Source organism: Struthio camelus, chromosome 1 (genome assembly GCF_040807025.1).
Source record: "Struthio camelus isolate bStrCam1 chromosome 1, bStrCam1.hap1, whole genome shotgun sequence".
In the NCBI taxonomy this organism is placed as follows: domain Eukaryota; kingdom Metazoa; phylum Chordata; class Aves; order Struthioniformes; family Struthionidae; genus Struthio; species Struthio camelus.
This window is the reverse complement of record NC_090942.1, coordinates 173,676,669-173,689,789: the sequence shown is the minus strand read 5'-3', so window position 1 is coordinate 173,689,789 and position 13,121 is coordinate 173,676,669.

Below are 13,121 nucleotides of genomic sequence, written 5' to 3'. Positions count from 1 at the left end.
CCTGTAGTTACTTAGCTTATGCAGAAATAAGCAAATAAGAACAGAAATGTTTGCTAAAGATTACAATAGATTCCAGAAAAGTCTAAAATCCTGACATTATTGATAACTGATTTTGTTTTTTATGCATATATTTAGTGCAGCTCTTATGGGGAAACATATTTTCTATCAGTTTATGTCAAAGTTTATAACCAATCTAGAAGTGATATTTGAAAGCTACAAGCAATTTAGAACTTTTTTTTTCGAAAAGGATGTTGCCTCCCATTCATTTGAACAGTTCAGAATAGCTTTAGGAAAAATGAATAGTTTTAGTTTTATGAGAATATTATAAAGCATATTTTGTTTTTTTCTACCATTTCTTGGTAAATTTCAATTCTGTAAAATAATTGAGGACCTCTATTTTTCCACAAAAAAACAGATACTCTTCAAAAGTCTTCATAGGGTTTTATCAATGTCATAATAAGTTTCAATCTATTAATGTGACCACCCATTTTTTTGGGTTTGAGACAAACCTTATTTCTTAATTGGAATTCCATGATTTTCCTGTTTTTTTTAGATTGGGTGTTCAGATATCATTTTATCCAGGCCTTCAGTACCCAGTATTATTATCCAAGGATCTATGTTGAAACTCAAATATATATGCAGGAGTGTAGAGTAGCTTTATAGACAGTAAGCATTTAATTAAGGTGTAAGTCACACTGGGAATCAAAATACATGTGTGAGTAGAGAGTGTTAAATTAAGGAACTGGTTTTCTGGCCTTCTTCCTCCCTTTGGGAGCTTGGACCACAGGTAATGCATAATGCAGAACATCATATTCAATGCAAACCATAATTTTTTTCCATCAATGTAGGCATGACAATTAAAAATTATTTAAAATAACATTTTTTCCTACAATAACTCATGACACATTATCTATTCTGTGATATCTAGTGAACAGACAAAAAATATACACAAATTTAAATATAGGAAATTCCATTTATGCATAAGAAAAACTTTTTTTTTACTGTGAAGATGGTCAAACACTGGTACAACTTTTCCAGGGATGCTGAGTATCTCCATCCTTGGCAATATTCAGAACCTGAATGGACAATGTTCTAAGCACCCTCCTCTACCTGGCCCTGCTCCAGCCGGGGGGTTGGAGAAGACAATCTCCAGAAGTCGCTCCCAACCTCAGCCATTCCGTAAATCTGTCATATGCTTTGCCTAAAGTATATGTAGGTCCAACTTTGTAATACCCTAGTGAGCATCCAGGTGTGCAACCAGGTGACCATGATTAGAAAAAAAACACACATTTTTTGAAGAAATAGAGATTTCTTCATAAACATATGTATTTCACAAAAAAACTTATCCTCTTCAAGAGAAGTATTCGTATTTAAATTTCTAGGCATTCTAGATTTTTAACTTTATCACATATTTTTTCTATTTTTCACACAAAAGTCCATAGTTATCTGTCAATTTAATATCCAGAGTTGATCAATGACAACACCTACACCACTTAAATATCATTGAATCAGCAGATGAACCTTAAATTTGGTTCTAGTATATGTGCAAAATCAATTATGACTGACTTAAACACTTCTTTTCTATGACTAAGTAACATAGTAGTTACAGTTAAAAAAAAAAAAAAAACACAGAGCCACAGAATCAACAAAACCTGCAAATAATCCCAGATAATCATATAATAAGCAGCAAATGCAGCTAATTTTAATACATTTCTTGTCTTCTTCACCTATTACTTTTTTAATGTCTTGTCTGTGATCACCTGTCTACTGCCTAGTGTCTACTCTTTATCTTAACTAATTAATGAATTAATTGCTTTTTAATAATCATAAGACTAAACGTGATAGATATAGCTATATTCTCATTTTCACTTTTCTATTTTTCTGCTATGTTCATCATTCCTGTCCTGAATACCAAGCAGCACGCTGTGATTCAAAACCAGTTAATTTTCTCACTCTTTCATCACTTTACCCTTTCCTTAGCATGTCACCACTTATTACTAGTTTTTGATAGTGTCTCTTTCTTTAAGTCCAATGAACATTATTTTTGTATTACTATTTTAAGCTCTCTGGCACTGAAAAAAATCTCATTTATTGCACCCTTTTCATTCACTAGATTTTAGACTTTTTTTTTTTTTTAATATTGCATTAAGAACATGTTGGGTAATGCTAGTACCGTATTAAAGCAACAAATCAAAGTGAATTAGAAGAAAATTAGATAAATATTTGAAAGCAGGCCTGGGTTTTATTGTGGGAGAGTAGGAGATTTCTTTCATTCTTGCCTAATCAAGGCAGATCAAATGCAGATCCAAAAGAGAACAGCACTAAACAAGCAGTCTGTATAGAGGCTGTAAATTTTACTATATCATTAACAAGAATCTTCATCATACAAATAAAGAACACAGTTGGAAGCATGTTAATGGGAGTACTGAAGACAGACTTTATTTTTTATAGCCATCTTATTTTATTTATGATGGTTATCTGTATCTATAAATAACTAAAAAGATCATTATCTCATTCATAGAAGAAAGACCAAAGCATCAGCTTTGTATAGTTTAATATAAATCGCCCTTTCTGTTTTTGTTTTCCCATTTTCAGAATAGTTCGTTAAAAATGGATATTTGCAAAGCAACAATGTTGTTAATGAGTCTGTTCCTATTGGCCTCATATTGACACTATAAACTCAAGCTGCGTGATCTACATTCATGAGGACTGCATGGAAAAGTCATTTTTACGTATTCTTTTCTTTGAATCAGTATAGAAGGTATTATTTGACCTTTATGTGGTAAATATTTAAATCAGCTTTTCAAAGATACAACAATCAACTGAAGTTCAGAAATTTCTTGTCGGGGAATAAATATAATTGTCCAGGTGTGGAAGGACTTCTTTAATGTTAGAGAACCAGTCCCTGGGCAACTTGGGAAAAACTCAGGATTTGTGATGCCTACATTCATATGCTCTGTACTAGATCATAATCCTCATGTCTATCCACTTTGGCGATAGTCCCCCGTGATAAGGTCATCTGAAACTCAGCAGTGGCCTAACTTTAGTTCAAATTTTGCTAGCACTAAAAATGCAAAACTAACAAGATTTTTTTGAAACATTTTTCTGTTCATGCTATGAATGTCAATGCCAACCTTTCTTCTGAGAAATGAAATTCAAATACTCATTTATCAAGACATAACAGTTTTGACAAACTATAGTACAAAATGCAAACCCATATAAGCTCCTAGACATTCATTTTCCAGTCAAGATAATTAGGACTGTCAAATACTCTGCTGCCAAGGGATTCATGTCTAGAGGATTCCTTATGTCTGTATTTCAGTCTTTAATCTTTAGCTGTCAATATACAGGACTCATCAATGTCAACGTCAAAATATGCATCAGTATTTGTGGCAGACCCAACACCTGTAGTTTAATATGCTTATGTTTTATACTGTCAATCTTTTCAGTCTTGCAGTTTTGAGATTGCTCCTAAGTTTGCAATATTAAAAACATACTGAAAACACATCTGGAATTCATATCATACTCAAGGAAAATAGCTTATTATATAGCAAGTTACACAGGTTGTTTATTTTTTACAAATTTCACATATGACTTGGACTTACCATATCTACAGCATCTTTTTATTATCAAAAGAGTATTTCCCTGGAAGAGAGGAGAAAAAAAAATCTTGAGTTTTGCAATTATTTTGACATAACAGTAAAACTTAGCATTGAAGGATTCTGGAGAAAGGTTATTCAGATAAAATAACGTGTAAAAAAATGACAGAACATTTGTTGTGGCATAATAGAATTTGGAGGTATGTCAAGAAGTATTCTACAGAGCATTATCAGCTTTGTTCCTCCTGTCATTCATATCAATATGAAAGCAAGTTTCCAACAAGGTCGAATTGACTAGATTGATCATCCCACATAATTTAAATTGCCATATAAGATGTTACAGCAAATCACATTTGCTGCAGTTGGGGGCACGAAAGTTACCTTGTTACTGCTAGGGTAATTCATGAAGTCTGGAAACAATTATCAGCTCTCTGTAAAAGAATGTACAACTTCAGCTATCTTTGCTAAAATTTAAGAAAAATCTAAACAAATTTATGTGGACTAGATAATTTGGAATTATCAACTGAGGTAACAAGAGAAGAAGATCCATATAAAATTCTAAATATGTAGATACAGAGCTGCGAGTTAATGGCGGCTCCTAGTGAAATCAGAACGCTTCCTTAATTTTCTCCTTAGATGAAGTCTTATTTGGATTTCTCTGTCACTTGTTTTTAGAAATTCAAGCCAGATGCCCACTGTGTAGTCTATGTTGAGCCACTTGTCCAATGGGCTAGGCGTTGCCCGTTGGGAGGACACCTTCAGTGTGAAATAGACACAGCGTGCAATGTAACAACTAGATAGGATCATAAGATAGGACTCCGGATGCACGCATTGGTACTAAGTACAGCAATATTCAAAATAAGTATAATAATTTTAGTCTTTTTTCATTCTGTTAATCTTTTCAATATTACTGTTTATATATCTTTTTCATACAATATTTTTATCATTCTCCTTTGACCCATTAGGTGTCTGTAATTCGCACCGCAGTTGAAGATATGTACATACATATACATATATTGTGTGTATATATGTAAAACTATATATACATAGATATAACAATGCATAATCATAAACAAATATATATGGATATAGTTCTTTGGAATACTTTTTCTCTGGATCTAGGTATTTGAACTTTTTTGAATCCTACTTCGCATCTAAGGGTCGTCACACCACTTACTCACATGAGGCTGCAGCCAAGTCCAGAAATGCATCCACCTGCATCTGAAATGCAGCTGAAAATGGTAACTGATTTCCTGTGTCAGCAGTGTGGTTTTATTTGTTTATTTCTTTTTATAGCTATGACTATGTTACTTTAGTGCAGGAGAACATGCAAATGGATGATCTGAGAACTAGAGCGCACTATTTACTCCAGTGGATAAAGGTGATGAAAATAAAAAGGAAAATTTTTGTGTCTTTAACAGCCCTGATACTATAACTCCAGCTAGTTCTGAAACTAGTCATTGCAGTGGAGAGTAGGGGAAGAGCATGTAGCACATACAATATTTAAACTATAAAAGTTTGTTATCTCTGTGTCCCAAGCAATGTTTGTTATAAGCTTCAAATTTATTCCTACACACAGGAACATACACTATTAATCATAAATTTTATAATATTTTACACCAATTAATTGTAATTTTTGATGTAGTGATATAACCAGATTTTTCAGAGCTACCATATGTTTGTTATTTTTATCAGGAGACTGTCTTGACTGATATCCTGTTCACTTACAGTGAAATAACATAAAACTGTAAAGACTTCACATCAATGTTAAATCATCTTATGCACACCCCTCCCCTCATCAAAAGAATTTATATTTATATTTTCCCTTTTTCAAGGTATGATTTACTGATAATATGTCATGAGGGGAGGAAAGGAGAGGACGAAAAAGGGAAGAGAAGAAGGAAGGAGTTATTTTGCATCATAGAACTGGTATTAAAACTTAAGTCATATCAGACTTACTGAACTTTACAGTACTCTGGAAGATCAGTAAAGATTAAAATAAAATTAGGCAAAGGAATCACTTGCACTCAGATGTGCTCGAAAAGAGAAAGGAAGGCAGTTCATGCAAAAAAGGACTGACTGTGTATCTAAATTCCAGACGGGTATCAAGCACTGAATTCTATTTGGACACTGGCTTTTCTCAATAAAGGTTCTTGCTCAGTGTCTCAATTGAGGAGAAACTGGAAATTTCAGATAGGCTCTTCTTCTCAGCATTTCCTCCTGGGCAGCTGGATGTTCTTAGTCAAAAATCTAGCTGGAGAGAATGCCACTGTCAGAAACATAACTCCTTCTATGCCCTGTACAGGAGTTTAGCAAGTTAATTAGAATTTAGATTAGAAATTATTTGTTAAAAAGTCTGCATCTGAAAGTGGGAAAGGTAGGGTTTCACATCACTGTAGTGAGATTGTATCTATATAAATGAAACAGATATCATCCTAGCGTGCTCCTTCAAGGTGATGACCTTCCCAGGGCTCAAGATGAGGCTGACCATTCTGTAGTTCCCCACTTCTTATTCCCCTTCTTGAAGACAGGTGTAACATTCACTTTCTTCCCGTAGTCCTCAGGAACTTCTCTGGATTGCTATGACCTTTCAAAGATAATTGAGAGTGGCCTTGCAATAACTTTGTTCAGCTCAACACTCGTCAGTGTATCTCATCAGGGCTGACGGACTTGTGTATATCCAGTTTGTTTAAACATTCCCTAACCTGGTCCTCCTCCACTGAAGATAAGTCTCCCTTGCTCCAAATTTTCCCTCTTCTGCCAGGGACCTGGGATAACTGAAGGCCAGTTTTACCAGTAAAGACTGAGGCAAAGAAGCTATTGAGTACCTTGGCCTTCTCCATATGCTTTATCAGCAGGTCCCTTACCCCTTTCAGCAGTGGGTTGACGCTTTCCCAAGTCTTCCTTTCACTGCTGAGGTACCTTTTTTGTTTGCCCTTCACTTCCATTGCCAGATTCGACTCCAGGTGGGATTCAGTTCTCCTAACCTGCGTGCTCAGATAGTGTATCTATCTGTGTTCCTCCGAGGTCGCTTGTCCCTACTTCCATCTTCTGTATGCTTCCTTTTTATGCTTGAGTTTTGTCAGGAGCTGTTCATCCATGCAGGCCTCCTGCCTCCTTTGCTTGTTTTCTTGCTTATCAGGGTTAATCATTCCTGAGGTTGGAGGAGGTGATCCTTGAAAGTCATCCAGCTCCCACTTCGCTCCAGGACCACATTTCATGGGATTCTTCTAAGCAGGTCCCTGAACAGGTCAAAGTCTCCTCTCCTGAAGTTCAGGGTTGCAATCCTGCCTTGTTCCCTCCACTCAGTATCCTGGAATCCACTATCTCATGGTCATCACAGCCAAGGTTGCCCCGAGCCTTTACACCCCTATCCGGTTCTTCCTTTTTTGTAAGTGTGAGGCCTGTGCTTCACTACTGGCTTGTCTGGCCACCTTGCCTTGTTTTCTCAGTCTCCCTATATGGAGACAGCTTTTTAATCCACTAATTTATAGAGAGTATTGTGGTTTAGAACATGATCTGAAATAATGACCTATGGCTGGAAATATACTGAAATATCACTAATTCTGTATCTCAGGTGTGGAATGGATAGAATATTGTTGCATAATGCTTGACATGAGCTACTGTTTTGCCCACATAATGAAAGTAATTGGAGACAAAAAATAAGCTGAAACATGCTACAAACTATAAAAATCAAACTATAAACAATCATTGTTGCTTTGTGTAGTATATCACATAGTGCTTATTTTAGCAGGCTTAATCTTACCATAAGCTATTATTTCATACCTAATTTCTAGGACTTCTTTATGCAATTAATGAATGTGAGAACTACTTGCCTCCTCTGTCTGTCTGTTTGTTTGGTACTTGGTCAAAAGTGAAATCAAGGGAAAAAACATAGGAACATTTAGAAGACGATGAATTAACATCGTTTCCCAGTTACTTACTCAATCAGTAAGGAACGGTTAACTGTTCCATATAATATTTTGTTTTCATTTGCTTCCCTATGAACATCCCATTTTTATATTTTCTTTTCCCAGAATTCCATATGAGGCCAAAAGCATCAGACAGACAGAAAACTAGAATCTATTTTTTATTATCCCGGAGGACCTTATTCAAAGCAGCTTAAATTTTTGGCTCACTACAGCACCAAGAGTGACCTGCCTTAGAGGTTAGCAAATCCGGAATTAAATTTGAGTAGTCGAAGGAAAGCTGGACTCACAAACACAGGCTAGAAAAATGTTCAGTGAGATGAATTTGTTCACTCATCTGGGCCTCAACACTCTTAAGTTAAATTACACATGCAGACCAGTAGGTCGTTCTGTTCTCCATGTAGAGCAAAGAGCCTAGACATGCATGTGAAATGGGCTCCCTATGTGTTTTAGCTTGCAGGACTGGATGCCTACTGCCAAAGGAAGCAAAAGTAGCGTTTACAGGCAGAGCGTAAGAATGATCACTCATTGGGGATGAAAAGTAGAGAAAATAATCTTGCCGTATATTCCCGGTACAGCATCTACCACAAAGTACTCTGCTAAATAGATAAGCAAACTATATCTTTAGAAAATGTAGATAGAGATCATTCTCACAGTCTCTGTTTGAAATGTTTATATGCCAGCTTTACAAATAACAAGTTACCCTTTCTGATTCCCTGCTGCTGAAGATAAGCATTCACATAAATCTGTGCAGAATGCCTCAAGTGATGCTTTTTTATGTTTATTTCTTAAGCCAAGATGGAGCATAAGATAGCTTTCCAGTCGAGAAGCAAAATAGCTCCTCAGAGTTAGGGAACTTAATCAAATATTTAGAAAACCTGGATTCAACTCCCTGTTCTGCTGTAAACTTCCTGTATTACACTGGCCCAGACATGCAAGGCCAGTTTTTCAAAGCTAACTGAGCATGTAAAGACATAGATAGGCATAAGTGAGATTTCTGTTAGTGCCTGATCTATTTAGCTTCTTCTCAGCTTTGCACTGTAAGCTTGTTTGCTATTTTAGATGGCAAGTAATCTAAATAGCAAGGCCCTCACCGCCTCCTCCCCCACTGTGACCTCAGTTCAGCTGTCTATGAGTGTATAACAGAACTTAGATTTTTCACAAAGATGTATGAAGAAAATGCATTAAGATTTGGAAGATGTTCGTGATACAGTAGTGGGGGGAGTTAAAGTACCTTACATAATTGGTTATAGTTATAGTCCACTTCAGAAGGTTACATGTGGAATTTATTGTTCCCGTCCACAGCCACAAAATGCCACCAGTTAGGACTAGGAAGTCTGAGCAGTATGACAGCATTTCTCATACTGATTTGCTTTAGTGGCTGTTACTTTATTCCCCTCTTTCCTTCTCAGGAATTATTGATATTTTCATTGTGTACATTCCATAGTTAACAGAATTTATTTTAGAGAAGAAAAATATGTGACCAATCTGTTGCAAAATACGTCTCTAGTGAACAAGAACAGAAAGTATTTGAACGTGACACCGTGACTCCCATGTACCCCAAAGGGATCTATAAGTGTATAGAGAGGTGACAACTCCCATTTGTACTTACTTCTTTTTTCCCAATATATATATTTTTTCTACCTGAGCTGTTGTAAGTGCTCAGTCCTTTCCTCATCTTAGAAAAGAACTGCCTAGAAAATTTTCACTGTAGTTAAGACTGGATATGGCATATGGACTGTATGTTTGTTGTCCAACTTTTTTGTCATAGTAGTTCAGGGGCCTGTGGCATAATGGAAATAGTGGAGTAATGGCCTATTTGCAGAAATCAGACACTTGAGACTTATTGGCTAACATAAAAAGGCAATGAGGTATTTATAGTATATGTAGGCAAATACACACACACACACAAACACACACATAAAAGCAATTACAATTACTATATGTATAAATCTTTACTTCCTATAAACTATATACCCAAAATCTCTGTGTTTACCTTTGCAACACCTCCAACTTGTCAAGAGTTTTCAAAATTATTTAAAAAATGAGATTGATTGTAATTATTTAAGCTTATTGAAATCATTCAATTTATTATGCAGTATATCTTACATTATATTGTAGAGGAGGTAGTGGATATAAATTCCTTCAGTAATGTCAAAATCGTAGAGCATCTAGCATTAACTGAAGTATGACAGATACTAATGGAAGTCTAATAGTGTGAGCTTTACACAGTTTAGAGACATGCTGTGCTTTCCATTTTTAATTAGAGTTCTCCCTTGACTATGATGACAAAAGTTGCTTAGAAATAGAGATCACAAAAACCTGATAGGATGTTTGTCAGGCATCTTCACATCAAATCAATAGTACCCTGTTTTCTTATCTCTGTATTGTGCTTAATTGGAGTTGGCAATTATTCTAACATGTATTTTTGAAGCTTCTGCTGTTCATATTGTCTTCAGGTTAGGAAAAAAATGATTAAAGTTATATTAAAAGAGCAGAGGGAGCTTAAGATTGCTGACTGGTGATTTTGTGTGTTGTTGGTAAGTCAGTACTGGAATCCGTCATATGAACAGACCATGCAACTATCGATCTAGTCAAATTCACCCTTGCTTAATCTGGTTACTTACTTTAGTTCCTTACTCAAAATAGTAACTTCATCTTCCCATGCAAGGATGTTTGTCTGTATTGATGAACAGTCACCAGAGGCTGTAATTCTTGGGTTTGCATTTTCAGAGCAGAATACTTTCTTTCATTCACATTGTCATACTCAGCACAAGGGCATGGAGCTCTGTATGCATAGCCAGATTATGTGTCTGGATCATCAGCCTATGTAAAGGAACACAGTGGGGATTTATCATCTCTTTGAAAGATTTCAGCACAGGAGAGTATCTGCAGTTACATTGTGAAGCTATGAGGAAAAAGATCAAGATCTTAAACCATGCAAATGTAGAGTATAATATGTCCCATGATGTTGACTATTTAATAAACACTTATCAAATAGATTGTATATTATTACTCCTCCCTACACTCAAGAACTTGAATGGTAGGGCTGCCAGATTGAAAATATAACTCTCTCTGCTTCTGTCTGTGTTCAGCCCCTACTTCAAATTCAGAGTGCAGTTTTAGTTTTAATAAATTTAGTTTTAATTTATTAAATTAATAAATTAATTTAATTTATTAATTAATAAAGTCAGTGCAAGATTGGAATGCCTAAATTTAGATGTCTACTTGCAGAAACAGGATCCAATTGTGTATAAATAGGCCTCTATAGTCTTAAGTCTCTGTGCAATAGCTTTCTGTGGACTCCAGCTAACATTGCAGAGGAGTACTGTTCTCCTGCAGATACTATGTCATATCTGCCAACCAAGTACAGATGTCTTGGTTCCTAAAAGCATGGAAAAAAAAATGTAAAAGATGCTCTTCTTGAGCAACTGGGTCATGCTATGTGTATCTATGTGCAAACTAGGTAATATAACCAGGGCAGGAGTCTTCATGGACTCTATTTTCATCTCTGGAAAGGTATCAGTCTCCAATACATCTTTTTTAGATCTGACAACCACATGGTCATGTCTCAGATTTTCTAGCACATCTCAGATGGCGATACACATTTATGTACAGCCAATTGTTTTTAAGTCATTGTGTTTTATTGGTTATGAATTTTGGAAATATCTGTTTAATCTGACAATATATAATAATGAAATCTTGCCTTTAGTTTTTTTTTTTATTATTATTATTACTGATTTATTTCTGCCTAACTTTCTTGAAATTAAGAAAATTCCTTCAGATACTGAGGAGGAAAAAACTACAACACTGACATTCTGCACTATAATGCTAGTTCCATGTAAAATAAATTGTGTCTTCAACTTATGTGGGTTAAGCACCTTTGGATTTTGCTATGAATTTTAATTTGCAATGAATTTTGAAACTCAAAATGAAACCTCAATGATGCAATTTGTTAGCTTTTGACACAAAACATATCAATAGAGGAAAAGGCTACTCTTCTATCTTAAGTTCCATCCAGCCACAAAAGAAAGACAATATATTCATAAATCCATCTCACATCTCACATCAAACAAACAAACAAACAAACAAATAGCTCTCAGTACTCACAGGGGTTTTTGGTTTTAAGGGTTTTTTTGCAAGCCAGCATGGTGATTTTAGCAGGGTATTTTTTCCATTTATCTTATTAAGGGAAATGTTTTCTCTGACTGCTAAGTAATTGATAATGTTACTTCTCTAAATGGTCTTCAAGATAATCTTCTGTGTCAGAAGGTGATATTCATCCCAACATTGATTATAAAATAAATTATGTCCTTATATTCTTTTTTCAGTTTTGCAGTCCTCTATAGAATAAGATAATTAATATTTCTGATGAATAAGTTGTTTGGTATATCAAAAATATACAGGTACATGTATTTTAGGAGTTAGTTACAGAATGTCTTGTTTCCCTGTGTTTTTTCAGTTAATATTAGTCTGTTTAGTCCTTTTCTGAGCATACTATTTTCATTAATTCTTATTGTGCAGGTATTATTTAATACACTATGACACTATGATTGATTATGCTGTCATTTTTTGCAATTGTTGCAATTTAATTTTTTTCCTTTAACATTTTAATTAATTAGCTTTCACTGAGTTAATATATTTGTAATTCCTATGCTGTAACCATGTTTGCTATATTAATATCAAAAACCTTAATATGTGCATAGTTCATACAGTCTAATTATATGTGTTATATTTGCATCAAAACAAACACTTTTTGAGCACAGTAAAATAAAATCTAATCGTGAATTCTGGGTTATAGTGCCATACACGACTGAGTTCAACATTTTAGCACACAACTAGAATTAATGAGTCATTGCATAATAGTCTACATTGTGATATACACTTCCACTTCCATCATTTTCATTCTAATTCTCCCTGAAGCTTTCAATTGTAGCCTTTAAGAAAGAGTATTTTCCTTGGAAGAGCTATCAAAGTCTATAATGTAGACTGTAATTTATTTTACAAATTCAGTTGAGGTATTATATAAGCTGATAAATTTAGACTGTCACTGTTATTATATTGGGCCTACAGGGAGAATTTGCCAGAGAAGTCCTATTGAAGATTTATAAAGTATATATAGAAGTGGCCTTTTATAGCTGATTTATTAATATTTATGTCAAGAGATTCTCATGATTCAATGTTTGAACAAAAATATTTCAAATGAAGATGCTAATAATATTAACCAACATGCATAAGCTACATGAACCAACAAGGTTTCATGAAAAATATAATTTTTTTCCCCCAAATTCCTTACATTCTAGATTAGATGTGTGTCTAGCTGAGAGCCACCTGTGGGCATTTGAGATATCTAATATTTTTAGGTTCTTAACCCACTTTTAAATGGTGTCAGCAAAGCACTGAATCCAAAATTCTTTCTCTTAATCGGGGGTTATAATATCATCCAAATAAATAAACCCTTGATAAGCTGTCTATATGCAACATATTGTGATGCCATCACTCCACTCAAAGAATAGGTATGTGCTGCAGGCACTTTGCATTTCAGGCTTCCAAACATAGCCAAAGAAAAGACAGTCTCCGCTTTTATCTTGGA